This window comes from Lissotriton vulgaris, chromosome 12 (assembly GCF_964263255.1).
Source record: "Lissotriton vulgaris chromosome 12, aLisVul1.2, whole genome shotgun sequence".
Lineage (NCBI taxonomy): Eukaryota > Metazoa > Chordata > Amphibia > Caudata > Salamandridae > Lissotriton > Lissotriton vulgaris.
Window position 1 is genome coordinate 800748281 of NC_141700.1, and position 27623 is coordinate 800775903.

The window sequence follows — 27623 nt, forward strand, 5'->3', positions numbered from 1 at the left end:
ATTTGGCACTTTGTTTCTATCTTGCTCAATGTATTCCTTCTCTTCCAACATTTTCTTCCACTCATATTCCTCAACTCATGACTTAATCCACACGCGGAATCAACTGCTGTTTCCTTAGCTTCCCATGCTCAAGTTGTGCCCCTCCAGGCCTCTTGCAAGAACACGAACTGATGCAGAATTCGTCAGAGGCAGTGTTTATTAAAAGACCCAATGCATTTCAGGCTCCCAGAGCCTTTCGTCAAGGGTGACCATAAATAGCAATAAAACATTGACAGTACCATGTTGAACATTATTTTACATATCACTTTTATGACTCATTACAATACAATGTAACGTTAAACCAAATCACATATTTTTTGCAAAACCACTCGTGTTCCCAGTACGTGAGCCCCTTCATAAACAATTTTAATACTACGCCACCATTATGCTAGCAAGCCATTTTCTCCTAATCCTTTCACGTGTTATACCTTTCAACTGGAAAGATAACTATGTACTATTCAGCCTCTCAAACACCCATTTCAGATTATCTCTAGGCCCGCAGGTCCCTGAGTCCAGACAATCAGCTTCACCAATCAATGGCTCACAGATCTTAAAAACATCTCGTAAGTGTGAGATATGCTAGAGAACTTCCCCAATTGGTGACAGATGTCTCCCATCTGCAACCAATCCACCTTCAGACGCTAATATGACAGCTTCAGCTTCACTACCGTCCACCCTAACGTGGTGCTGTTCAGTTTTATTCCTGAGGTTTGCCACTCACCCCCACCCAAGGACCACCAAGAATGGCACCTGTTGTCAAACATCACCAACCCACCTCTGCTCCACACAGTTGGGATTAGACATAAAAACACATGTTCAAGCTCTCTAAGTAGATGGCAATACCTCTAAAGTGCTCTCTTCCTCACAGATTTTTCCCAAATAACAAGGTACGGTGTTTTCCATCCTGTTGTCCAACTCCCGGTCCCCAATATAGTAACGTGGTGTCCCTTCAACAGAAGACCCAGCATGATATTAAAAGCAGCCCTTCAAGCACGCAGATTCTCACATCTGGAAGGTGGCAACATCCTGCTTGTGCTACCAGTGTGGGGTGAGTCACATAGAGATGGGCCCCTTTAAAAGAGGGGCCAAGGGAGCCCCTTTATGGCAAAGTGAGACACACACACATCTGAAGTCAACCCCCTGTCAAACTTCGGGGAGCTGCAGATTCCCAAATGAACCTTCTTGAGAGTCTGAGAACTTAGGAGCCCACGTGTTCTTAAATACAATGGACCCACAATGGACCCCACTGGACAGTGTGAAGCATGGACCCACTTGTAGGCTGCACCCCTACACTGGGAGGCATTGCTAAACGGAGGGATAAAAGAGTCGCCCTAACATTTCAGGTGTTCACATATTCTTAAGTTCCTTCCAGATGATCCACTCTGTGCCCCTACCAGCTGTGCCATCTCTGCCATGATTCCATGGGGTAGATGCAATGTTCACCCTGACATCTGCTTGAGGGCTCTCTTGGTGGGAGGAATGCACAATGTCTCACTGCTTTCTTGATCTAACCAAACCCTGCTTCTCTCTCCAGCAGAATCCTGGCTACTGTTTGGACTGGAGGTGCAAAGGCTCAGTCGAAGCTCCTGCTCGTCACACATTTGTGACAGTAAAGCACCTTCAGTGACATCCGAGGCACAGCACCTGGCCATTGATAGGAATGGGTGGCAGAGAGCAGCGCATGATATCCGAGGCATGGCACCTGACTATTGAAAGAAATGGGTGGCAGAGAGCAGCGCGTGATATCCGAGGCATGGCACCGGACTATTGAAAGAAATGGGTGGCAGAGAGCAGTGCGTGATATCCGAGGCATGGCACTTGACTTTTGAAAGAAATGGGTGGCAGAGAGCAGCGCGCATGATGGCAGGTCACAACTGTGCAGTACACGTCCACAGAAGGCCTCCTCTTTAAGGTGCACTAAGGATTTGTTTCTTGAAATTGTTAACTCAGTGGAATGACATTACCTGCTCTGGCGCCTGGAAGTTACCTGAAAAGCACCCACTTCTAAAGGTGACGGAGGTGCTCGTGCCTCAGCTGGTTTTTGTAGGACACATCATCCACCCTGCCCTTGAGCTCCAGCTGACCATCCTACCAGCTGGATGAACTGAGCAGCATGATGTCTTCGCTGAAGTTACAGAGCTGAGACAAGTTCAACAGCTATACCCCACCCTGGCATTGCGTTGCAAGGCTACGGCCCTCAGAAGCAGCACACAGACTTGGGGCTACGATCTCCTGGGTCCATCAATTGGGACTCCTGGTTCCACTGGAGCATCTCAGCAGGGTGATGGGTACTTCTTAATTAAAGGCTGTGGTAGATCCAAAATTGAACGATTGTCGAAACCTGTTGACATCTTATGAAGCGTTTTGTGCTAATTTGTCTCGTCAGTTTTTGCCACCTGTGACCTTCGCGGATTGTTCCCCTGTAGTCCCTAGAAAATCCTTAAAAACAGGACCAATTGCTGTAAAATTCGAAGAGAAGCTCTTCTGTGGATGCTGAATAAATGTGACTATGATTGTACACCGTTAAGGATGTGCTTCTTCACACAGGCTGACCACTCACTGACCTGTTGTACCTCCGCACGCCATGTACTGGTGCAACATCAGAGCTAGGGAAGTGTGAAGGGGTAGTCTGGCCTTTCATGAGGTGTCAGTGATTTTCAGAATTCTCAGCTGTGATGTAGTTTAAAAACTGGGTAGAGCCTTGAATTGGATCTTCCAAAGGGGAGGGGCCATGGAGAGCATCTGTGGAAGAGTGCCTTTGAGAGCATACGGGGAAGGGGGACATGCTATCCCTCTCTGATGCAACCCTGGTGTGTGGTCACTGGTCATCTCTCTGCCTCAGGAGTCTTGGACCTTTCCATTGGTACCTCCTGAACCTTCAGAGTGTCCACTTTGATTCTTCTGCAGCTTCTGCAGTTCGGGCTGAGCGGTCCTTCATGATGGACATGTCAGGCTTTGCACTAAGGCGGGTCCTCCATTGCCAGGCCAGGCAGTTCATCAAGGTACCCGCTGTAGTCTGCCAGCTGTGGGGGTTCAGAGGGCACCTGCTGCAGAGCCAGCTCACCATCCAGCATGTCAAGCCTACAGAGACTGTTAACTGGAGACACTGGGAAGGTTATTCTGCCCTTTCACCTCAATCCTTCCAGCCTGGTCTCTCTGGACATGAACCCATCCCGGCCGGGGACTTCGTGGGGCTGGTCCTCTGGACAAAGTGACCATCCGTCTCCATTCAGACGCCCTCAGCTCCCTCTCAGAAACTCCCAGGCCACCCCCAGAGATCAGTGGGCAGGATGTCCACTGATGTCCATTTGTTCCTCGGCTGTGCCTCACTTGCCTTTGGGCTGACTTCAGACACCTTCAACTGGTCCTTCCAAGCCCATGGCTTCACTCAGGCAGCCAGCGTATGCCTCAGCATCCGTCAAATTGCTCTCAACACCGTTTACAGCCCCCGTCAGGTGGTGCAAAGTTTTGCTCTCATACACCCTCAACATGCCCACAAAGACCCATGACATTCCCTCAGATACTCAAAGCATGCCCTCAGATATTCAAATCATTCCCTCACAGACACACATCATGCCCTCAGAGACCCTCATCATGCCCTCAGAGACCCTCATCATGCCCTCAGAGACCCTCATCATGCCCTCAGATATTGCCAGCTTGCCCTCAGAGACCCACATCATGCCCTCAGAGACCCTCATCATGCCTTCAGAGACCCTCATCATGCCCTCAGATATTGCCAGCTTGCCCTCAGAGACCCACATCATGCCCTCAGAGACCCTCATCATGCCCTCAGAGACCCTCATCATGCCCTCAGATATTGCCAGCTTGCCCTCAGAGACCCACATCATGCCCTCAGAGACCCTCATCATGCCCTCAGAGACCCTCATCATGCCCTCAGATATTGCCAGCTTGCCCTCAGAGACCCACATCATGCCCTCAGAGACCCTCATCATGCCTTCAGAGACCCTCATCATGCCCTCAGATATTGCCAGCTTGCCCTCAGAGACCCACATCATGCCCTCAGAGACCCTCATCATGCCCTCAGAGACCCTCATCATGCCCTCAGATATTGCCAGCTTGCCCTCAGAGACCCACATCATGCCCTCAGAGACCCTCATCATGCCATCAGAGACCCTCATCATGCCCTCAAATATTGCCAGCTTGCCCTCAGAGACCCTCATCATGCCATCAGAGACCCTCATCATGCCCTCAGATATTGCCAGCTTGCCCTCAGAGACCCACATCATGCCATCAGAGACCCTCATCAGGCCCTCAGATATTGCCAGCTTGCCCTCAGAGACCCACATCATGCCATCAGAGACCCTCATCAAGCCCTCAGATATTGCCAGCTTGCCCTCAGAGACCCACATCATGCCATCAGAGACCCTCATCAAGACCTCAGATATTGCCAGCTTGCCCTCAGAGACCCACATCATGCCCTCAGAGACCCTCATCATGCCTCCAGAGACCCTCATCAAGACCTCAGATATTGCCAGCTTGCCCTCAGAGACCCATATCATGCCCTCAGAGACCCTCATCATGCTCTCAGAGACCCTCATCCTGCCTTCAGAGACCCTCATCATGCCCTCAGAGACCCTCATCATGCTCTCAGAGACCCTCATCGTGCCAACAAAGACCCTCATCATGCCCTCAGAAACCCTCATCATGCCAACAGAGACCCTCATCATGCCCTCAGAGACCCTCATCATGCTCTCAGAAAACCCTCATCATGCTCTCAGAGACCCTCATCATGCCCTCAGAGACACACATCATGCCCTCAGACCCTCATCATGCTCTCAGAGACCCTCATCATGCCCTCAGAGACACACATCATGCCCTCAGACCCTCATCATGCTCTCAGAGACCCTCATCTTGCCCTCAGAGACCCTCATCATGCCCTCAGACCCTCATCATGCTCTCAGAGACCCTCATCTTGCTAACAGAGACCCTCATCATGCTCTCAGATATTACCAACATGCACTCAGAGAAACCATCATTCCATCAGAGACCCTCATCATGCCAACAGAGACCCCCATCAAGCACACAGAGACCCTCATCATGCCCTCAGAGATCCCAACATGTCACCAGTGACCCTCATCATGCCAACAGAGACCCTCGTCATGCCACCAGAGACCCTCATCATGCCAACAGAGACCCCCATCATGCCATCAGAGACCCCCATCATGCCAACAGAGACCCTCATCATGCCAACAGAGACCCTCATCATGCCTCCAGAGACCCTCATCATGCCAACAGAGACCCTCGTCATGCCACCAGAGACCCCATCAAGCACACAGAGACCCTCATCATGCCCTCAGAGATCCCAACATGTCACCAGTGACCCTCATCATGCCAACAGAGACCCTCGTCATGCCACCAGAGACCCTCATCATGCCAACAGAGACCCCCATCATGCCATCAGAGACCCCCATCATGCCAACAGAGACCCTCATCATGCCAACAGAGACCCTCATCATGCCAACAGAGACCCTCCTCATGCTTGCATCACCCCCAGTCCTTACACAGCCCCCCATGACTCTTGCAGATGCTGAGTCTGCCCTTACAGGTTTTCAGGGTTCCCTCTAGGCCTCTGAGACAGCCTCCAGACCCCCATGACAGTCCACAGAGCCTACCTTCAGACACAACCAGCTGGCGCCTAGAGGACCTCAGTTGGCCTATGGATGCTCCCCCCTGGATCCCGACACCCCTCCATCTACACTGCAGAGATCATGCCCCACCAAGGAGCATGCGGACCCCCCAGCTGGTGGTCTAAAGTCCTGTCTCATTTTAGCTGCTGTTGATGTTTTACACCCTTGCGGTTCCTCTGTCTGTGGCTCCTTCTTCCACTGACCACTTCACCCCTTCACCCATCTTTTCTTGGCACGTTGTGTACCCAGACCAGGGGGCTAGATGTCCCAGGATCTTCTAGATTCTGAGAGGTCCAATCAAATGTTTGCTTCTCAGATTGAAGAAATGCCAGGGCTGCCGACATACGGCGCGTACATCCAACTGCTTATAGTATGACTGAGGCTGCTGACATGCCCTGGTCCTCTGTGGGTGGTGGGGCAGGCCCAGGACCCCGTCCTCGCTATGGCATCGCCATTGGACATGCAGACAAAGAGCGGCAGCCACCGTGTCCATACACAGAGTGCCAGCCCTTCCCAGTGCCCCGGGGGCACAGAGGAGATCAGATAAAGGTCGGGTGACATGGATATCCCACTGACTTCAGCCAATCACATCACTGTACAGTGGACCCGCGAGCACCACGTCGTGGACTTAGGCGCATATTTATATTTTTTTCACGCAGCGCAACACAGCAAGGCACCTTGCGCTGCGCTGCATAAAAGGGAAAGGGCAGGAATGCGCCGTATTTACCATTAAATGGCACATTCAAGACCTTTCCTAGCGGTGGCGCACGTTTGGCTGCCTAGCGTTACCGCTGGCTCCCTTGCGTCATGGTGCAAAGGGGCCTATGTTGTAGCAGCATTGCGTTTTTTAGGAAGGCTTCCTGCACAAAACTAACCCTCTGAGGCATTTTCCTCTTTCTATGTGTGCCGCAGAATGCAGGGCAGATAGAAAGAGGAAAAACAGGGAGGAATAAAGATATTTCTCCTCGTTACACCTCAAGGGGGGAGGAGCAGCATTTTGACACTTTCCCATGTCGACCTCTAATGATAAATCTGGAAATACGCCAACATCCATGGGTACCAATCCCGCTCATGGAGCGCCTCCGTGTCACAGAGTAAACAAAGCAGCGATCTGCGCTTCCTTGCATTTCTCTAGATTTATCGAACCAGGCTGGACCACACAAAGAGATAAATCTCACTTAGGTTTTGCGTCGCCCGTCCGCCTCCTTCAGTGGTGCAAAGTGACACAAAGCCTTGATAAATATGGATTGTAAGGGGCACTCCATAATTACACTATCAATGCCATAATTTGCCAGCGGCAGCACTAAAGTTTACCTAAACCTAAATGAAAACTACAGAGGGCTCTACAGCAACGCGTCCTCATAACACATGTTCCCCAGTCTCTGGTAACCCAGAGGGTATCGCTGCAAGTATCCCCACAGACCCGGCAGGCTGGCAGCAACGAGGAATGAGGAGTCACTAGAATCAGGAGTCCAGGAAAAAAGGAGCCAACAGAATCACAATTCTGCAAAATCAGGGGTGAATGGTGTGAGGAGTAGGTGGAATCATAAACACATAGAAACAGGAGCATGGGGATGGAATCACAAGTCAGTGGAGACAGGTGTCAGCGAAATGATTATTCAGTTCAGTGGAATCGGATGCTACTGTATGAAGAGTTTATAGAATCAGGAGAAAGACTAATCAAGGGTTAATGGAATCAGAAGTTAGAATCAGGGGTCAGTGGAATCAGAGGTCAAAGTAATCAAGGGTTCATGGAATCAGGAGTTAGAGTCGGAGGGGGGAGGGGGAAGGGAGTGTCAGTGGAATCAAGGGTCAGACTAATCAAGGGTTAATGGAATCAGGAGTCAGACTCACCAAGGGTTAACGGAATCAAGAGTTAGAATCAGGGGTCAGTGGAATCAGGGGTCAGACTACTAGGGTTAATAGAATCAGGAGTTAGAGTCGGAGGTAAGCATGAGCGAATTTTGCGGATCTCGCGTTCGCGAATTTGCGGATTTTTGAACTCGCAATCCGCAAAATCCGCGAATTCTTGCGAATTTGCGGATTTTTTTTTTTTTTTGTGTTCGCAAGGATTTCTGCCAGTTCGCGAGGGTTTCGTACCAGTTCGCAATTGCGAACTTACATTTCGTCGCGCAACGGTCGCGAATTATGTTGTTTCTACGTCTGGTTCATCATCACAGGTTCCCAGCACCCTCTGTTTCACCACTGCAACCCTCTGTTACATCAATGCCACCCTCTGGTTCATCATTACTGTAGATTATGGGGGGGAAAAGCAAGCACACCATCCCTGCTTCAACTCAGATGAATTAATTTGGGGTTAGTTTATTAATGTGTCACTGTTTTAAAATTCCAGTCTGGCACCTGCTTCCTTATCTGTAATTTTGCTTTCTGTTGCAGTGCATTTTTTTTCCCCAGGACCTTCTTTGTGGCCTACTTGTAGCTATTGTATGAGCCTGCTGTGAGGGTCAGAGCAGGGTCATACAATTGTTGCAACTAGCAACTGAATTCTGGAGGGGCCCCAGTCAGGAAGCACTACCGGGAATTGTTACTAATGATGAGTTTGAACTCTTGCCCCTGCCGAGTGCTTTCACTTTTGAAAAACTCGTTTTTCTGCAATTTCGCGGGGTTCGCGGGGTGCGAACACTCGCAAGATCGGATTCGGAAGCCGCAAATTCGTGCGAATATGCAATTTGTTTTTTTTGCGGCGTGTTAGTTGGCAAGGTTTTGTGCGTTTTTGCGAGCCGCTCGTAGCGCAAGACGCGAAGTTACCCTCGCGGTCGTTCAAGGGCGCAGCCATCTTGTTTGCCTGACGTATTTCCGTTTCCGGGCGCGAAGTGTAATCTCGCAAAGTCCGCGGTTTGCCAGTACAGTCTCGCGCGTGTTCGCAAGGAAAATCTCGCGCGAACTTACCCGCGCGGTCGTGAACGGGCGCGGCCATCTTGTTTCTCATTCATTGCTATGGTTCTGGGCATGGTCTTTGTATCCTCTGTCAATCTCTGCCATCCTTTGCTTGTTTGAAGTTTTTTTTTATCTATTTTACTTATTATCTATCCCTCTATTTTTCTAGCCCTATATTTTTGTGTTTACTGCTACTTTTGGTTAATTTTAAACTACTTTTGTAAACTCTTTTCTTTTCTTCTCTTCCCTATTCTATTTTCTTTATTCCTTTCCGCCCAGACCATGGTGAAGGGAGCCGGGAAGCATCCCGAGAAGGGGAAGGGTCCCGCACCCCGTGTCCGGCTCCCGTGCGGGCGTTTGAGGGGGGAGCTAGTGATGCCACGGGAGATCTTTACCCCGGAGGAGGTGGCCCAACTCATTTTTTATGTTCAGCGCCGCCTCCCCAGGACCATCATGGGAGGCGGCAAGATCAGTGCCGGGTACGGGGCCCGGGAGCGCCGGAAGCGGTGGGAGAAGGTGTGCCAGGCCATTTACCACCACTCTCGGGTCTGGCGCACCTACAACCAGGCCACCCACCGCTGGACGGATGTCCTGACCCGTGAGCGAGATCTGCTCGACCTCCTTGGCCTTGAGATCCCCGGGCTTGGTGAGTAGTAGTAGCTATGTCTTTACTACTATGTTTTCTCCTGCTGTGTTATTATATTGCAAATTTTTGTTTTTTACCAAGAGCAATAATGCTGCTCATTACATTGTAGGTACATTTTATTTCAAAATCTTCTGTGCATTTCAGGTACACTGCTCTCCTTCTCAGTAGTGTTGCTACTATGCTTATTTGTTTTAGATTTTGTGTTCATTTCATTGGCCTGTGAAATTATGTATGAGTGTAGTTGAAAGAACTGCGCAATGCTACACACTAAGGTTCAGATTTTTAATTACCGGCGCATCCCTGCAAAGTTGCAGGGATGCGCCAGTAATTGTGCGTCACGCCACCATCACCCATGGTGCGCCGTATTACAATGCGGCGCGCCATGGGCCCAAAACGTCACCAAAGCGTTACGCATCTGTGCCGTAAAGGTGGCGCATTGCTGGAGTTGCGTCGCAACGATGGTGCAGCTCCATCAATTCTCTGGGGTGCCCTATCTCCCCAATGCTGCGTCAAGCCGTACGTCTGCTTCAAGCAGGCGCAGGGTTTGAGTCACGCATCATTGTCCTCAAAGTGACTGATTGAAATCTTGTAGATTTCCCTCAGCCACTTTTAGGATGCGTTCCTGCGCAGGAACGCCCTCCCTTGCGCCGGAACACCCCTATTGGCGCAGGGCTTTACAACGTGATGCATCTCCCAGATGCGTCACGTTGTTAATATACGCCGCACCATTGCGCCTCTTTTGTGCTGTCGCTGCGTCACAAAAGTCACGCAACAATGGAGCAAAAGAGCCGCAAGGGCCTTATAAATCAGCCCCTACAGACTCAAGTCCAGTCCTTCCTTTGTACACATGGCGATAAGAAGAAATAGTGGTGGTGGATTAATAGTTTGAGTATTTTAATGACTGGTGAATGTAGTAGGAAACTTTAGTGTTGTCGCTGATCTTCAATCACGATGGACTTTGGCTGTCACTTTGCGTGCTGCGGACTGCTGCCTGCCAATCCTAGGCAAACCTTTTTAGTACTTTGTTTAGTGAGTTACATAGGGTAGTTTCCAATTCGACGGTCCGCAAATCAAGCAATACTAAAGTAATGACGTAGTCGACCACATGAGATTGGTCAATAATATATCCCGTGGAGTCGTTCCCTATTTGCTATTTCGCAAAAATATTTTGTTACTTTGTTAGTTCTTTTTTAAATGTTTGATTTGGTTGAGAAATAAATATCATCCATGTTTTCTGTTTTTCTTTCTTTCATGTTGTACATCAGCTTCCCCCAGGGGCAAGAGGAGGACACAGGAGGAGGAGGAGGAGGGTGCTGTTGTCGATGCAGGCCAGGACCGGGCAGTCGAGGGCTCCTTTGCTGGCCCCAGTAAGTTTTAATTTTAATATAGAGTACTTATTTTTTCCTAGCGTTCCTCATTCGATTTTTTCTAAATCGTCTTTGATCTTCTTGTAGACAGGATCTAAATTCTTATCCCTATGACTCCGTGTGGTATTACTAGATTATTCTTATTAGTCTGTCTGTGTAGCTAACTAAGATTGCACATTTGGCATTTCCATTGGACTCCCATTCTAGTCAGCAATAGCTCTATGCACTGAGTGTAGTCCTCTGGGATTGTCCATAATGTCTTTTCAAGTATTCTAAATGTTTATGCTTTGACCATTGCCAACAATAAAAAGGTGAATGACCACCACCAAGAAATAATAAGATACTACTTTACTTTTGGTTTGGATAGGACAATCCATTCTACTACTGTTGCAGGGACAAATCTGCACAAACAGAACTATGGACACTAAATAATGCATCGCTTAGCTTATCAATTATAATAGGTGCTGTAACTGTTAGACTTTCCACATACCTCAGTGATAACAGACTTTGTAGTTGAACCCCCAATCTCCTTACTGACTAGATAGTGTGGCAGAGTCATTTCGCTCCCAAAGTCACCGATGGCAGAGGCACGGACTCATGCTTGCAAAAATTCGAAAACCTTTAGCTCATCCACTCTAGTCTGGAGGACCAAAAACCACAGAGTCTATTTAAGTTTAAAAGCTTTATTAAAAGTAAACACATTTATTAAATTCAAGTTTGTCATAAAAGTGAACGTGTAACTGAAAATGGAAAAGTGCTTAGTGCTGACGATTAATTGGACACATTTCTTGTGGTCGAGCCGAGCTCTCACCTGGTTTGAACTTGATCCTGCTCGTGTTCTTAGAAGTCAAGGTTCTGTCTGTTAGGAGAAAAAGTGGTGCGTGTTAAAAAGTAAAAAGCAAACATTCATCAGTTGTGCCAAAAAGTGCAGCAAGACAACAGCCTTCCCTGGAAAAAGGGACATTTTTACTCTAGAGTACACAGTCAAAAATTATTAAATTGTACACTTTTTTTCACATTTCTTTCTTCCTCCTAGACCAAATATTATATAGTAGTGAGTGGTGTATTCTAACATTATTAAATGTACTTTGTAGGTGGAACATCTGGAGACGGGGCCAGCGCGGAGGTGGTGGCATTGGACGAGGAGGACAACTCTGGGGAGGAGGCGGTGCAAGTGCCGGAAAAGGACATGCCTGTGAGGGTTCACACGGTGGTGGCGGGCAGAGGTAAGCTATACATTCCTTAGTCATTGAGATTGAAGACTGCAGAGTGTGCTTTCTGCACGGGTGTATTATAAAAAAAGCAGGTAGTAGCCTCCTCTAAATGTACTTCGACTTAGCTGTGAAGTTTTTGGCGAGAAGAATCCCAATCAGATCTGAGGTGAACTTGATGGATGGGATGAACGAAAAGCGAAAGAAGGGTGTAAGTAAGTGTGGAAGCACGAGAAATGTAATGATGACTGGCAAAGAAGAATGATATGTGTTTGCTTGGTCCCCGAGGTGGCTGGGAAGGTAAGAAAATGGTATGGTGCATGGCTGGGTGAATGATGAAGCAAGGATGGGTGGAAGGAGAACAGCCTGGGTGGGTGAGACAGAAACTGTATGTCTGCAATATACTTTGAATGGATGGATGCCTGGATCATTCATGGTACTATCTGACTCTTAGATAGCATATGTGAATCTAGAGAGAGTAGACGGTCACTGGATGAACTAAGTGCTACTTTGAAGAGCATGTAACACCGCACCCGCACGTCCGTTCCAGTGTAGGAAAGGCAAGGAAAAGAAGTTGTAACGTTGTCCAAAGACTACCATGAATAGTAGCAGTAGTTTGTATTGCAACTGCAAGCACAGCATATATCCAGTTATTACGGTGGGCACTCCCTACCTCCCTTAATAACTTTAGTTTAGTAGTAGTACGTCATTCATGTGTGGGGGTATCACTGTTCACTCAATAATAAGAAAAGCACCTAAAGTCATCCCATATGTCATCAAATACATCCCATGTGAAGTGATAGATAATCAGATAATTTAGCTTCTTCATTTTCCTTTTCTAATACTCATTTGCACTGTAGGGTGAAAGCTAAATTAATTAAGCAGTAGCCCTTTTAACAGAGTATTCTCAGTGCCACCCGTAATAGAAAAGTAAGAGCTTCACCACCTGCATGTACTGGACCGGTACAGTAACGCAAGTCTGTCTCACTCACCATGGTGTGCGTCTGTTTTTCTCGGGTGCAAGTTCACTGCGCTGGCATTATGCCGGCTTGCATAAGATAACGTACCAATTTTCCTAAACAAGAGAGAAGAAGAAGAATAAGAGTGGTGTACTGTCATAGTCGACTGTAATAGAAGTCCATAGTGCTCGTAGAATTTGTTCCTTAAACTCCCACTAATGTTAGAGCAAGGATGAAGAAGTCGGAGGTTACATAGATACTGTCCTCAATAGTTATGCACTGTGCTTTCAATTTGCTACTTGTACTGTGACAACTTTCTGCTCAATCATTTTGTGTTAATCTTAAGGAGCATTGGTTACAGACTATGTCTTTCTTTTTTCATGTAGTTGCTCCTTCCAAATCCAAGACACCATCAAGGAGGAAGGAGCAGGCTCGAATGGCCCGGCAACGGAGGCTGGATGCCACTGTTGCTGAATATCGGCGGCTGGTGGCCCTGGAGGAGGAGGAGACGCAGTCTGGAACAACAACAACGTCCACTGGGACAGCTGCCTCCTCCTCCGTGCGGGCTGCCAGCCAGCGCAGTGCTCCAGCGGTACGGAGCCGGGCTACCAAAGCCAAACGCCACCGCCCAGCAGCAAAGAAAGCAGCTGCCCCTCACAGGATTTGCAAGGCACACCGGCGCCGCTTATCCCTCAGACTGTCCTACCTGGAGCAGGAGGTCCATAATTATAAGAACGTGGTGGAGGGCCTCCGCTTCGAACTTGCCACCCTCCGCAAGGAGCATGATGCCCTGGCTGCTAATTCCAACAGCACCCTGCCATAGTGTCCCTTGCCCCTTTTTTAGAGACTTTTGGGGGGTGGGAATTGGGAGTTGTGATTTTTGGGGACTTTTGAAGGACAATCGTTGGGGTTAGGGAGGGTCTTGCGGGAGATTCTTTTGTTAGGGCTATAAAAATATACTTTTTGAAACTTTATCTGACCATACCTGTTTTTTACTGCTTTTGAGTCTGGTGGGTGGGGGTTTAACATAACAGTAAGTTTGTTTTCCTGAATAGTCCTAGGACTTTAGTAGTACTACCGTCAATCAAATCTCTCGTCTCTCCTAATACTCCATTATACTACCTCCAACCAAACGCCTATCTTACCTGTAATTTCTGTTTGCAAGTAGGGCTAGGCCCAGGGCTGGCTCCACGGGAAACAGCAAATAAGGTTGGCAATCCTGGGCGGATAAAATTTCCTCATAGCGGTGGTACTAGTGGTGTGACACAGTGGCAGTTGCTTGCCTATGAAAAAAAGAAAATGAAATCTGGTTTGTCCTCCTGAGCAATACAAAGGTACAATACAGAATATAGCAGGTGACAGAAGTACACTAGAACAGTGCCACGTTGTAGCCTAACAAATGTTAAAGTATAACTAATTCGGTTGAAGTTCTTTGACATTAGCCATGGGTCTTTGTCAAGCAGAGTAAGAATATATCCTCGGATTTCTTCACCAGCCTGTTGCTATCACCTTATCCTCCCCAGCAAGTGTGTGGATTTATTGCTGTAATTTAGTCACACATCAATCAAAACCACACAGCCCGGGGGAAGAGGGTTAGGGTTTGAAAAATGGATGGGTACGGGGGTTTTTGGGAAAGGTTTTGGGAGACAAGAAAAAGTAGCACAGCATGGACGAACAATTGTGAACATAAACAAATCTTTGGGTACAAACCTATCCATCAATCTTTGAAAGTGCATACACTACTGTAACTGCATGCATGTCAGTTAAAAGTAATTAGTACTTTCGACAACTGTGGAAGAAAGAATGCGACAGTACAGGGCGTGGGTGGAAATATTGATAACTATATTCAACATAAGGTCTCTGTAGCCAGATACCTGAGAGCCTTGCTGGTCACTATAAATCCATTCACAACAACACTCAATGGGGTTGGTCTGGAAGGTGTCAGGTTTACTCCCCGTGATCCAGTCGATGCAAATATGGTTCCACTTCCAAATGTCACCAACACCCAGAAGTGTAAACACAGGGTGTTCGAGGCATTAGGCGGGGGAGAAAAATAACAAACTAAAATAAAAAATGTGGGATGGGTAAAGGTAGGGTCAGCAGGGAAAGGATACCTGTAACAGAAGACAAGACAGGCATCAGTGAAGTGCTGTCCTAACATACAAGGGTACTCTCATATAGTCTCACTAAATAGTCTGCAAGTCTCCCGCCTACTCATGGGAAATGTAGTTTCATAGTACGGTAGGCGCTTAGGGGCTGCGTAACCTGACAGAAGGTATAGTAGATAGAAAAGGAGAAATTGCTTTTTTTCTAGGTGTCCCCTCACTCACCAGGGTTGCCCCTTGGTGACATGCTTCATCATTGGGGCCATCCCAGTCCTCTACGGCCTGGGGCGTGCTGCGACTTGCGAATTACGTAGGAGCACTTACAAATGACTATGTGTGGTGCAGATGTGATAGTGGAGTGGACTAAGTGATGTGTTAAGGGATCAATGTAGAAGCAGAGAGAGAGCCAAGAAATGCAGTCACAGTCAGAGAAAAAGGCAAGGGATACTGTATCTATGTGGTTGTAGTGGTCCTGTTGGAAGTGGTAAGTAAGTTGCCCGCAGAAAAAAAATCCTCCTATTAGCGGCACTCCTCCATTGCAGCCGACGCTTCGTCCATCGATGTTGGTCACCAGAAGACACCCTGTCCACTGCCTGCCTGATGCTGAATTGTGGCTCGCTACTGTGAAGCCTGACTCCATCCTTTTTTCCCCATTGCAGAGACTGAAACCCGGCCTGTAATTATTCAACGAAAAACAGGAAGTGATATAATATTACAACACCACTGATAAATAAATATAAGGTATGTAGGCTGTGGAGTGCAAAAAGTCACAATTTGTTTTTCCTAGTAGACAGTACAATGTTTTTGAAAGTGCGTACTCTGAGTCACCTTTTGAAGGATAAATAAGTATGGGCAAATTAATGTATCGGATCTTGCCCCTCAAGCTAGGTGTACTGTAAACTGTGTTTTAGAACAAAATTAGATCTTCCTAGCAGTGCTCCCACCCAGACCCTTACTAAAGCCAGTCGCAAAAATGTAGAAGACCCCCAATCAAATCTCAAAAAACGAGGCCTAGCAGAAAACTGGTGACAAAACTTACTTTGAAAGTAAAAGTAGGCCGAAGTACCCTAATTACCCATTACCCACCGTGGATTGCATTCAAACCACTTGCAAGCAACCAAGCAAAAGTAGCCATAGCCAGCATCGCTCCAAGACTCGAAATCCCCCCCACTCAAACACATGCAATAGAAATACTGCTAACCCTAACGAACCCTAAGTTAAGAATAGTGGCAAAGGCTTTCTTTAACTATGCCAAATCCCCCCTTTCCCACCATGGATTTTCTTCAAATGACTTGCAACCAAAATTACACATTCTCACGAGTGCTCTAAGACCCCAGAACTCAGTTTGAAAAATCTAGAACACCCCGAAACACATGCAATCCTGCTGCTAGGGCTAACCCTAACGAACCCTAAGTTACAAAAAGTGCCAAAACTAAAGGCTTTTCCGCGCGGATTTTGTCCCAACCACTTCTACCCGGTATTAGACCTTCCCAGGAATGCCCCAAGACCCGGCAACCCACCCGCCAAGAAGCGTAACACCCCCAAACAGGCCAAAAGCAAAATCTCATACTTGCAATATTTCTGGGCCTTCGGTCCAAACGCGCTGCGTAGCTAGGCCATAAGTCGGGGTTGGCACGACGGATTTCCTGAAAAGCAAATGCAATCAAGATTAGAGTGTCCCAGCAGTGCTCCCAGACCACGAAACTCACCCGCAAACAGACGGAACCCCCCCTAAGAGCACCTCAAAGGCAAGCAAGTCATCAAAAACACAAAAAAAATTCCGCCTGGGATTTGGTCCAAAACACTTTTATCCGGTATTAGAGCTTCCCAGCAATGGCCCCAGAGCCGTCAACCCAGGAGAAAACGAGTAGAAGACCCCCAAACAGCCAAAGAGCAAAAGTACAAAAATGGGGACTTAGTCACTTTTTCACAAATTTCCCAAATCACTCCGCGCGCGCTCTGCAGCTAGGCCCTAAGTCCCCTCAGCCACCATGGATTTGCTTCAAACCTCTTGCAAAGTAAAGTATATATAGCCAGCAGTGCTCCCACACCACGAAACTCACCCACAAACACCAGGAAGCCCCCCAAACAGGCCCCCGAAAACGCTACATAGAGCAAAATGTCAGAAATAGCCCAAAAAAAAATCGGCCTGGATTTTGTCCCAACCACTTCTACCCGGTATTAGACCTTCCCAGGAATGCCCCAAGACCCGGCAACCCACCCGCCAAGAAGCATAACACCCCCAAACAGGCCAAAAGCAAAATCTAATACTTGCAATATTTCTGGGCCTTCGGTCCAAACGCGCTGCGTAGCTAGGCCATAAGTCGGGGTTGGCACGACGGATTTCCTGAAAAGCAAATGCAATCAAGATTAGAGTGTCCCAGCAGTGCTCCCAGACCACGAAACTCACCCGCAAACACCAGGAAGCCCCCCAAACAGGCCCCCGAAAACGCTACATAGAGCAAAATGTCAGAAATAGCCCAAAAAAAAATCGGCCTGGATTTTGTCCCAACCACTTCTACCCGGTATTAGACCTTCCCAGGAATGCCCCAAGACCCGGCAACCCACCCGCCAAGAAGCATAACACCCCCAAACAGGCCAAAAACAAAATCTCATACTTGCAATATTTCTGGGCCTTCGGTCCAAACGCGCTGCGTAGCTAGGCCATAAGTCGGGGTTGGCACGACGGATTTCCTGAAAAGCAAATGCAATCAAGATTAGAGTGTCCCAGCAGTGCTCCCAGACCACGAAACTCACCCGCAAACACCAGGAAGCCCCCCAAACAGGCCCCCGAAAACGCTACATAGAGCAAAATGTCAGAAATAGCCCAAAAAAAAATCGGCCTGGATTTTGTCCCAACCACTTCTACCCGGTATTAGACCTTCCCAGGAATGCCCCAAGACCCGGCAACCCACCCGCCAAGAAGCATAACACCCCCAAACAGGCCAAAAGCAAAATCTCATACTTGCAATATTTCTGGGCCTTCGGTCCAAACGCGCTGCGTAGCTAGGCCATAAGTCGGGGTTGGCACGACGGATTTCCTGAAAAGCAAATGCAATCAAGATTAGAGTGTCCCAGCAATGCTCTCAGACCACGAAACTCACCCACAAACAGACGGAACCCCCCCTAAGAGCACCTCAAAGGCAAGCAAGTCATCAAAAACACAAAAAATTTTCCGCCTCGGATTTGGCACAAACCACTTTTAGTGCTTCCCAGCAATGGCCCCAGACCCGTCAACTCACCTGCAAAGAGGTAGAACAACACCCCCACAAGTGCTGAGTCTTTCTTCATTGGGCGTAAACCAGCCCTCTGCTTTGATGGAAATAGGAGTCTGGAGGAGGAGGATAGAGGAGCATGTTCTTCTGAACTTGTGAACCTGAGGAATGCAGACTGCGGCACCTTCTAATAAATTAGCAAACAAGTGAAGACAGTTCTGCTGATGGGCTTGTTTTTGTGATTATCTGATTAAAGTTTGAATTATATTAACTGTGCACAACAAAGAAAGACAGACACACAGGAATAAAAGTGAATAAGGATGAAAAAGAAAGTTATTGATTCGTTGTCTCATTTTCAGGGCTCGAAGTCGGTATCACGGTCCAGGAATAAGAATAAGGCTTCGTCATCATACTCTGCGAATTCAGCCAGGGTGAGGTCAGTCACAGTGCCACCTGACAGAGTAGAAATTCCCTCATCTATGGTGCTGGCCACCTCCTCTTCATCCGGCACGCTCTCTCGTACTCTTATATCTGGTGGTATGAGGTGCTGATTCATCTTGATCATTGTTAACCTCTCCACATTTTTGGGCGAGAGGCGGCTCCGTTTGGGAGTTACAATCCCACCAGCCGCACTGAAAACCCGTTCAGAAGACACACTTGCGAGTGGGCAAGACAAGTAGTTTAAAGCCAGGTTGGTGAGCTGTGGCCACAATTCTTTTTTCCCATGCCAATACGCCAATGGGTCAGAATTAACATAGACCTCTGTGGAGTCATTCAGATAGTCCTTCACCATCGACTCAAGGTCCTCCTCCAAGGTTCCTCCACTTTGCGTAGCTCTTGCTGTGCCTCTGACCTTTTGAGAACCAAACCCACGCAGAGCTAGCCAATCCTCTTCAGCCTCCAATGTTTCTGTTGTCTTTCGTGCAGATGATCCGGTTGCCGGTGTCTTTAACGGCTGAGAGGTCACTTGTGCCACAGCCACAGGTGCAGAAGTGGATTGTTTTGACTGGGGATGGCCTGCTGATGTACTGCCATTTCCTTCAATTTCCAGCCGTTCTGTTTCAAACTTCTTGGCTGACAAGGCTAGCCAACGTTTGTACTTTGTAACATCTTCATCAGCAAAAGGAAAGAATGCTCTGCCTGCCAGCGCCTTTTTGTAGCGTGGATCCAGAATAGTAGCACAAATGTAATGCTGTTCTGAGTGGATCTTTTGAAGACGTTCATCACCTTGTAGGAGCTCTAATAATTTCTCAGCCAGAAGCAAAGAGTCTTTCTTTTTGTCATCTTTTCGAAACACAGAACACACCTCCTTCAGTTGGTCCTCCAGCATGTACAACAATGGGATAGCTTTTCCCAAATTAGAGTCCTCCTTGCTGACTGCACGTGTGAAGACCTCAAAAGGACGAAGCATGCGTGTTAGGCTTTCAACTATGTTCCATTGCGGCCCACCCATCCTCAGCTCCTCTATACCCTCTTTCAAGAAATATTGATCGAGTTGCGTATACTGCTCATACAGACGCTCAAGCATGTAGAAGGTTGAGTTCCAACGTGTTACCACCTCCTGGATGAGTGCTTTCACTGGCATTTGACATTGATATAGCATGCTCCTCAGCTGCTTGCGGGCCTTAAAAGAATGCCTGAAATGCTTGCAAATTTTTCGGCAGTTCTCCAATACACTGTACGCTGCACTGCGTTTATTACCCAAGAATTTTTGGACAACCAGGTTTATACAGTGCGCCAAACACGGCACTCTGAAATAGTAACCGTCCCTCATGGCCTTAACTATATTGGAGCCATTGTCCGTGGAAACATAACCAACCTTGCGTTTTAGTGGGGACAGACAGTTAAGGACCTTTGTGTTAAAGACATCCAAAATGTTTTCTGCTGTGTGACGTTTCTCCAAACCAAACATGGCTAGTGTTGCATGTTTCCGAGCACCTTTAAAAACAATGTTAGTGTCAACACCTGAGTTTAGCTTTGCTTTAGCCCCTGAAAAAGAGACCCAGTGTGCAGTGATGCACATGTAATCAGCGCCTGCGCCACTGGTCCACATGTCTGTTGTCAGATGTATAGTGTGAACAGCACTCTTCTGCAAAGCTGCCCCAATCACCTTCAGAACATCTTCATGTAGTGCTGGAACCGCAACTCGGGCAAAATAGAACCGGCTAGGAACCTTCCATTTAGGGCAGAGCGCTGTCACTAATTCTAGAAAACCAACCCCTTCTACAAAAGAAAAAGGGAGAAGGTCCAGAGCTAGCATTTTAGCCAGCTTAGTGTTATACAGACGGGTCATTGGGTGGTTGCGTTCATATTGCGCTTCTGTAAACAACATCTTTTTAATGTTGCCCTGGACCAATGATTTACGGGATGATGATGATCTCTTCGACCCAGTTACGCTCGCTGATGAACTTTTCCGCATTGATGTCTCACTCTCTCCCACACTCTTAGTGTGGCTCCCATGGGGTGTGCTGCTGACATGGGAACTGGGTGTAAGTGAAGTGTTTGAATCGTCTTCTTCTACCTCCTCGTCATCAGCAGATGACAAATCAACGTTTTCATTACGTGCAATTCCGGCTTTCTTGACCGCCTCTAGGTGCGGAAACCATTCAACAGCGTGCCTTCTCTCAAGATGACCTCTCTGGCCTCCGGTACCATAGTTAGAACCAAGCTTACCACGACTAAATCGAAGCTTACAAAGGCTACAAATGGCTACGTTTTCCTTTTTTGGGCAAACACTAAAGAAGTCCCAAACTGGAGACTTGAAATGTCTTCGGGGGCCGGAGGAGGCGGCGATACTGGTGGTGGTGGTCCTGCTGCTAATGACAGATGAAGTGGAGGATGTGGATTGCCGAACTTCAGTACGTTTTGCACTTTCACCACCACGAATTGAGGTCGAGGACGAGGTGGGTACCTTCTTGCGAAGAAATATGGAAGCGGTAGGTTTTGGTGTACTACTTAACTCCAAATCTAATGATTCCATTTCCATTGCCTCCTCGCCGACATCATCATCACGCTCAGCAGCTTCTCGGGATAGGGTCAAAATGTCTCTTTGCTGCATGCCCAGTGGGGCTGCAGTGACCTTTGTGATGACTGGCTCGTCGTCATCGTGAGAGGCTTCATCACCAGCAGTATCTGTCACTTCTTGTTGAGCCTCATCACACTCCATAGGTTTGAGTTTTTGGACGACCTTCCTTTTACGCTTAGGAGGTACCGGTGTCAGATCATGGTGTGCCTCTGCCTCACTGTCAGACCGCAGTTGTGGTTCCCAAGACAGATCACTTGCACCAGAACGAGGTGGGCTTGAAGAAGATGTAGACACCCCCCTTGATCTTTTCCTTGCTAGGGATGTGGAAGACAATGAATGATCATCAGGAGGAGTGGCTTCCAATGATACCTCAGCTTCATTGTCGATTTCCAAATGTGCCCCTACTTCGGGAGGAACAACTATTGTGGGCACTTGTGAACGTCCATGCACCTTTGCTTGCGCATCTCCTTTTGCTGCCTCTCCTTCCACATGTACTTGGGCGTGTACTTGCACATGGTGTTGTTGTTGCGGCTGTGGTTGTTCAACACTTGTCAGATGAGTTACAACAACCTGTGTTGATTCAGGGACATTGCTGCTACTTTCTTGCGATGAGCCAACATCACTGGTCGATGGTGATTGGAGAAGTACACTGACTGCCTCTGAAGCACTCAAGGGCTTTGACTTAAGTTGGCGTGGTGGTGGAGGCACTGAACCCAATGGAGCAGGGGTGCTGCTCTCAGGTTGGTCCCCAGCAGATCCTGCTGCTGCAGGCGTACTTTTTTTTTTGCTCCCAAAAAAAGTGGCGGGTGGCACACCAGCCTCCTTGGTAACTTGCTTCTTCTGCTCCTTACTAGCAACTTTCTTGCTAGAGGAGCTACGGAGAACTTTCTTTGGGGCCATCTTCTTCAGAGCAGGTCAGACAGCAGGCCGCAGTTGCACGAATTGTAGAGTTGTCTGAGGCCAGACGTGACGTCGCGTGACGTTATGCTGCACACACACACCGCTGCAGGACTTCTTCCTGGCACTGGTGGTTCTCTTGAGTCTTGTGCACCTAAAAAAAATGGAAGACAGAGGAACATCAGTTCAGTTATAGAGCACAAAAAAATCGAAAAACACTGCAAAATCAGCACAATCCCAATCCATCCATGCCCTCCATAATGTTTAAATTCAAGACAACCCACAGAAAGACTAGGCCCATGCAAGACTCACTACCCCTGGGCATAAATAAAGGTTGAAAAGTAGGCAAAATGGTTGGAGGCCTAACAACAAAGCCTGCATTCAAAATGGCCACTTGCCTGCCAGCACATGGCCAGTGCCTGTAGCTGCACTCAAAATGGCCACCAGCCACATGGCATGTCCCTCCCCATGAACACCCCCAAAAATCGAAAAACACTGCAAAATCAGCACAATCCCATTCCATCCATGGCCTCCATGATGTTTAAATTCAAGACAGCCCACAGAAAGACTAGGCCCATGCTAGACTCAAATACCCCTGGTGAAAAGGCCACAAGTACAGGCCCAAAAATCGAAAAACACTGCAAAATCAGCACAATCCTATTCCATCCATGGCCTCCATGATGTTTAAATTCAAGACAGCCCACAGAAAGACTAGGCCCATGCTAGACTCAAATACCCCTGGTGAAAAGGCCACAAGTACAGGCCCAAAAATCGAAAAACACTGCAAAATCAGCACAATCCTATTCCATCCATGGCCTCCATGATGTTTAAATTCAAGACAGCCCACAGAAAGACTAGGCCCATGCTAGACTGAAATACCCCTGGTGAAAAGGCCACAAGTACAGGCCCAAAAATCGAAAAACACTGCAAAATCAGCACAATCCCATTCAATCCATGGCCTCCATGATGTTTAAATTCAAGACAACCCACAGAAATACTAGGCCCATGCAAGACTCACTACCCCTGGGCATAAATAAAGGTTGAAAAGTAGGCAAAATGGTTGGAGGCCTAACAACAAAGCCTGCATTCAAAATGGCCACTTGCCTGCCAGCACATGGCCAGTGCCTGTAGCTGCACTCAAAATGGCCACCAGCCACATGGCATGTCCCTCCCCATGAACACCCCCAAAAATCGAAAAACACTGCAAAATCAGCACAATCCCATTCCATCCATGGCCTCCATGATGTTTAAATTCAAGACAGCCCACAGAAAGACTAGGCCCATGCTAGACTCAAATACCCCTGGTGAAAAGGCCACAAGTACAGGCCCAAAAATCGAAAAACACTGCAAAATCAGCACAATCCTATTCCATCCATGGCCTCCATGATGTTTAAATTCAAGACAGCCCACAGAAAGACTAGGCCCATGCTAGACTCAAATACCCCTGGTGAAAAGGCCACAAGTACAGGCCCAAAAATCGAAAAACACTGCAAAATCAGCACAATCCTATTCCATCCATGGCCTCCATGATGTTTAAATTCAAGACAGCCCACAGAAAGACTAGGCCCATGCTAGACTGAAATACCCCTGGTGAAAAGGCCACAAGTACAGGCCCAAAAATCGAAAAACACTGCAAAATCAGCACAATCCCATTCAATCCATGGCCTCCATGATGTTTAAATTCAAGACAACCCACAGAAATACTAGGCCCATGCAAGACTCACTACCCCTGGGCATAAATAAAGGTTGAAAAGTAGGCAAAATGGTTGGAGGCCTAACAACAAAGCCTGCATTCAAAATGGCCACTTGCCTGCCAGCACATGGCCAGTGCCTGTAGCTGCACTCAAAATGGCCACCAGCCACATGGCATGTCCCTCCCCATGAACACCCCCAAAAATCGAAAAACACTGCAAAATCAGCACAATCCTATTCCATCCATGGCCTCCATGATGTTTAAATTCAAGACAGCCCACAGAAAGACTAGGCCCATGCTAGACTCAAATACCCCTGGTGAAAAGGCCACAAGTACAGGCCCAAAAATCGAAAAACACTGCAAAATCAGCACAATCCTATTCCATCCATGGCCTCCATGATGTTTAAATTCAAGACAGCCCACAGAAAGACTAGGCCCATGCTAGACTCAAATACCCCTGGTGAAAAGGCCACAAGTACAGGCCCAAAAATCGAAAAACACTGCAAAATCAGCACAATCCTATTCCATCCATGGCCTCCATGATGTTTAAATTCAAGACAGCCCACAGAAAGACTAGGCCCATGCTAGACTGAAATACCCCTGGTGAAAAGGCCACAAGTACAGGCCCAAAAATCGAAAAACACTGCAAAATCAGCACAATCCCATTCAATCCATGGCCTCCATGATGTTTAAATTCAAGACAACCCACAGAAATACTAGGCCCATGCAAGACTCACTACCCCTGGGCATAAATAAAGGTTGAAAAGTAGGCAAAATGGTTGGAGGCCTAACAACAAAGCCTGCATTCAAAATGGCCACTTGCCTGCCAGCACATGGCCAGTGCCTGTAGCTGCACTCAAAATGGCCACCAGCCACATGGCATGTCCCTCCCCATGAACACCCCCAAAAATCGAAAAACACTGCAAAATCAGCACAATCCCATTCCATCCATGGCCTCCATGATGTTTAAATTCAAGACAGCCCACAGAAAGACTAGGCCCATGCTAGACTCAAATACCCCTGGTGAAAAGGCCACAAGTACAGGCCCAAAAATCGAAAAACACTGCAAAATCAGCACAATCCTATTCCATCCATGGCCTCCATGATGTTTAAATTCAAGACAGCCCACAGAAAGACTAGGCCCATGCTAGACTCAAATACCCCTGGTGAAAAGGCCACAAGTACAGGCCCAAAAATCGAAAAACACTGCAAAATCAGCACAATCCTATTCCATCCATGGCCTCCATGATGTTTAAATTCAAGACAGCCCACAGAAAGACTAGGCCCATGCTAGACTCAAATACCCCTGGTGAAAAGGCCACAAGTACAGGCCCAAAAATCGAAAAACACTGCAAAATCAGCACAATCCTATTCCATCCATGGCCTCCATGATGTTTAAATTCAAGACAGCCCACAGAAAGACTAGGCCCATGCTAGACTGAAATACCCCTGGTGAAAAGGCCACAAGTACAGGCCCAAAAATCGAAAAACACTGCAAAATCAGCACAATCCCATTCAATCCATGGCCTCCATGATGTTTAAATTCAAGACAACCCACAGAAATACTAGGCCCATGCAAGACTCACTACCCCTGGGCATAAATAAAGGTTGAAAAGTAGGCAAAATGGTTGGAGGCCTAACAACAAAGCCTGCATTCAAAATGGCCACTTGCCTGCCAGCACATGGCCAGTGCCTGTAGCTGCACTCAAAATGGCCACCAGCCACATGGCATGTCCCTCCCCATGAACACCCCCAAAAATCGAAAAACACTGCAAAATCAGCACAATCCCATTCAATCCATGGCCTCCATGATGTTTAAATTCAAGACAACCCACAGAAAGACTAGGCCCATGCTAGACTCAAATACCCCTGGTGAAAAGGCCACAAGTACAGGCCCAAAAATCGAAAAACACTGCAAAATCCGCACAATCCTATTCCATCCATGGCCTCCATGATGTTTAAATTCAAGACAGCCCACAGAAAGACTAGGCCCATGCTAGACTCAAATACCCCTGGTGAAAAGGCCACAAGTACAGGCCCAAAAATCGAAAAACACTGCAAAATCAGCACAATCCCATTCCATCCATGGCCTCCATGATGTTTAAATTCAAGACAGCCCACAGAAAGACTAGGCCCATGCACCACTCACTACCCCTGGTCAAGGCCCCAACAACAGGTCAAAAATCGAAAAACACAAAATTTTACAAAAAAAAAAAATCGAAAAACACAGAAAAATCAGCACAATCCCAATTCATCTATGGCCTCCATGATGTTTAAGTTCAAGACAACCACAGTCCACCCACCACTGAGTACCCCTGGGGAAAAGGCCCCAAAACAGCCCAAAAATCGAAAATCCCAAAATTTTAGTTGCAGCAACTGTAATGCCCCAAACAAACTTACTTGTAAAATTTCTAATCCAACAGTGATCCAAAGAAAGTCAAAAAGGCCTCAAATCCAAAGATCCAGCAGCATCCACAAAAAGTAATCCTTCCAGGTCCACATCCGAATGAAAAGTGACCAGGAGATGGACAAAGCACTGGGAGGAGCCTGCTGAACAGGAACAGGAAGTTGAAGACTATGGGGCACTTCCTTCCTCCCACCCCCCTGCCCCCCTCCCCAAAATGGACTCCTCGCTAAAAAAGTGCAGGCAAATGTCAAACTAAGGAGTTATTCACATAAAAATCATCATTTCTAGAAGGTTTATGCTGCTTGCTGGTGGATTTCTTGTGCAGAATTGCAAATTTATATTTTCGCTCGCCGCATCTCAAATCTCGCCATTGCGAAGTACCGCGAGACGTGATCTCGCCGTACTCGCGTTGACAAACTATCGCTGGCAAGCCGCGATGACGTAATCGCGCTCGCCAATTCCCGCGGGATCACACAGCAAGATCCAAAATGGCGCAGCACTCGCAAACTATCGAAAAAAACAACTCGGCAAACGATGATAAACGCCGCGCGCCGCAAAAATTGTATCACCAACGCCGCGCGCCGCCAAAAAAATCCGCTGCGTGCGAATTTGCGGATTTTGCGGGAAATCCGCAAATCTCGCGGATTGCGGATTTCCCGAAAATCCGCAAAATCCGCGAGCGGAACGGATTTTCCGCCCACGCTTAGTCGGAGGGGGGTCAGTGGAATCAGGAGTCAGACTACAAGGGTTAGTGGAATCAGGTGTTAGAATTAAGGGTCAGTGGAATCCGGAATCAGACTAATCATAGGTTAATAGAATCAGGAGTCAGGGGAATCGGATGCCACTGGAATTGAGAGTTAGTAGAATCAGGAGTCAGATTAATCAAGGGTTAATGGTATCAGGAGTTAGAATCGGGTCAGTGGAATCAGAGGTCAGACTAATCAAGGGTTAATGGAATCAGGGGTCAGTAGAATTGGGGGTCAGTAGAATCAGGGGTCAGTGGAATCAGGGGTCAGACTTATCAAGGGTAAATGGGATCAGGAGTTAGAATCGGAGTCAGTGGAATCAGGGGTCAGACTAATCAAGGGTTGATGGAATGAGGATTTAGAATTGGGGACAGTGGAATCAGGGGTCAGACTAATAAAGGGTTAATGGAATCAGGAGTTAGAGTCGGGAGTCAGTGAAATCAGGGGTCAGACTAATGAAGGGTTAATAGAATCAGGTGTTAGAATTAAGGGTCAGTGGAATCCGGAATCAGACTAATCATGGGTTAATGGAATCAGGATTAAGACTCACGGTTCAGTGGAATCAGGGGTCAGACTAATCAAGGGTTAATGGAATCGGGATTTAGAATTGGGGTCAGTGGAATCAGGAGTCAGACTACAAAGGTTAGTGGAATCAGGTGTTAGAATTAAGGGTCAGTGGAATCCGGAATCAGACTAATCATGGGTTAATAGAATCAGGAGTCAGGGGAATCGGATGCCACTGGAATTGAGAGTTAGTAGAATCAGGA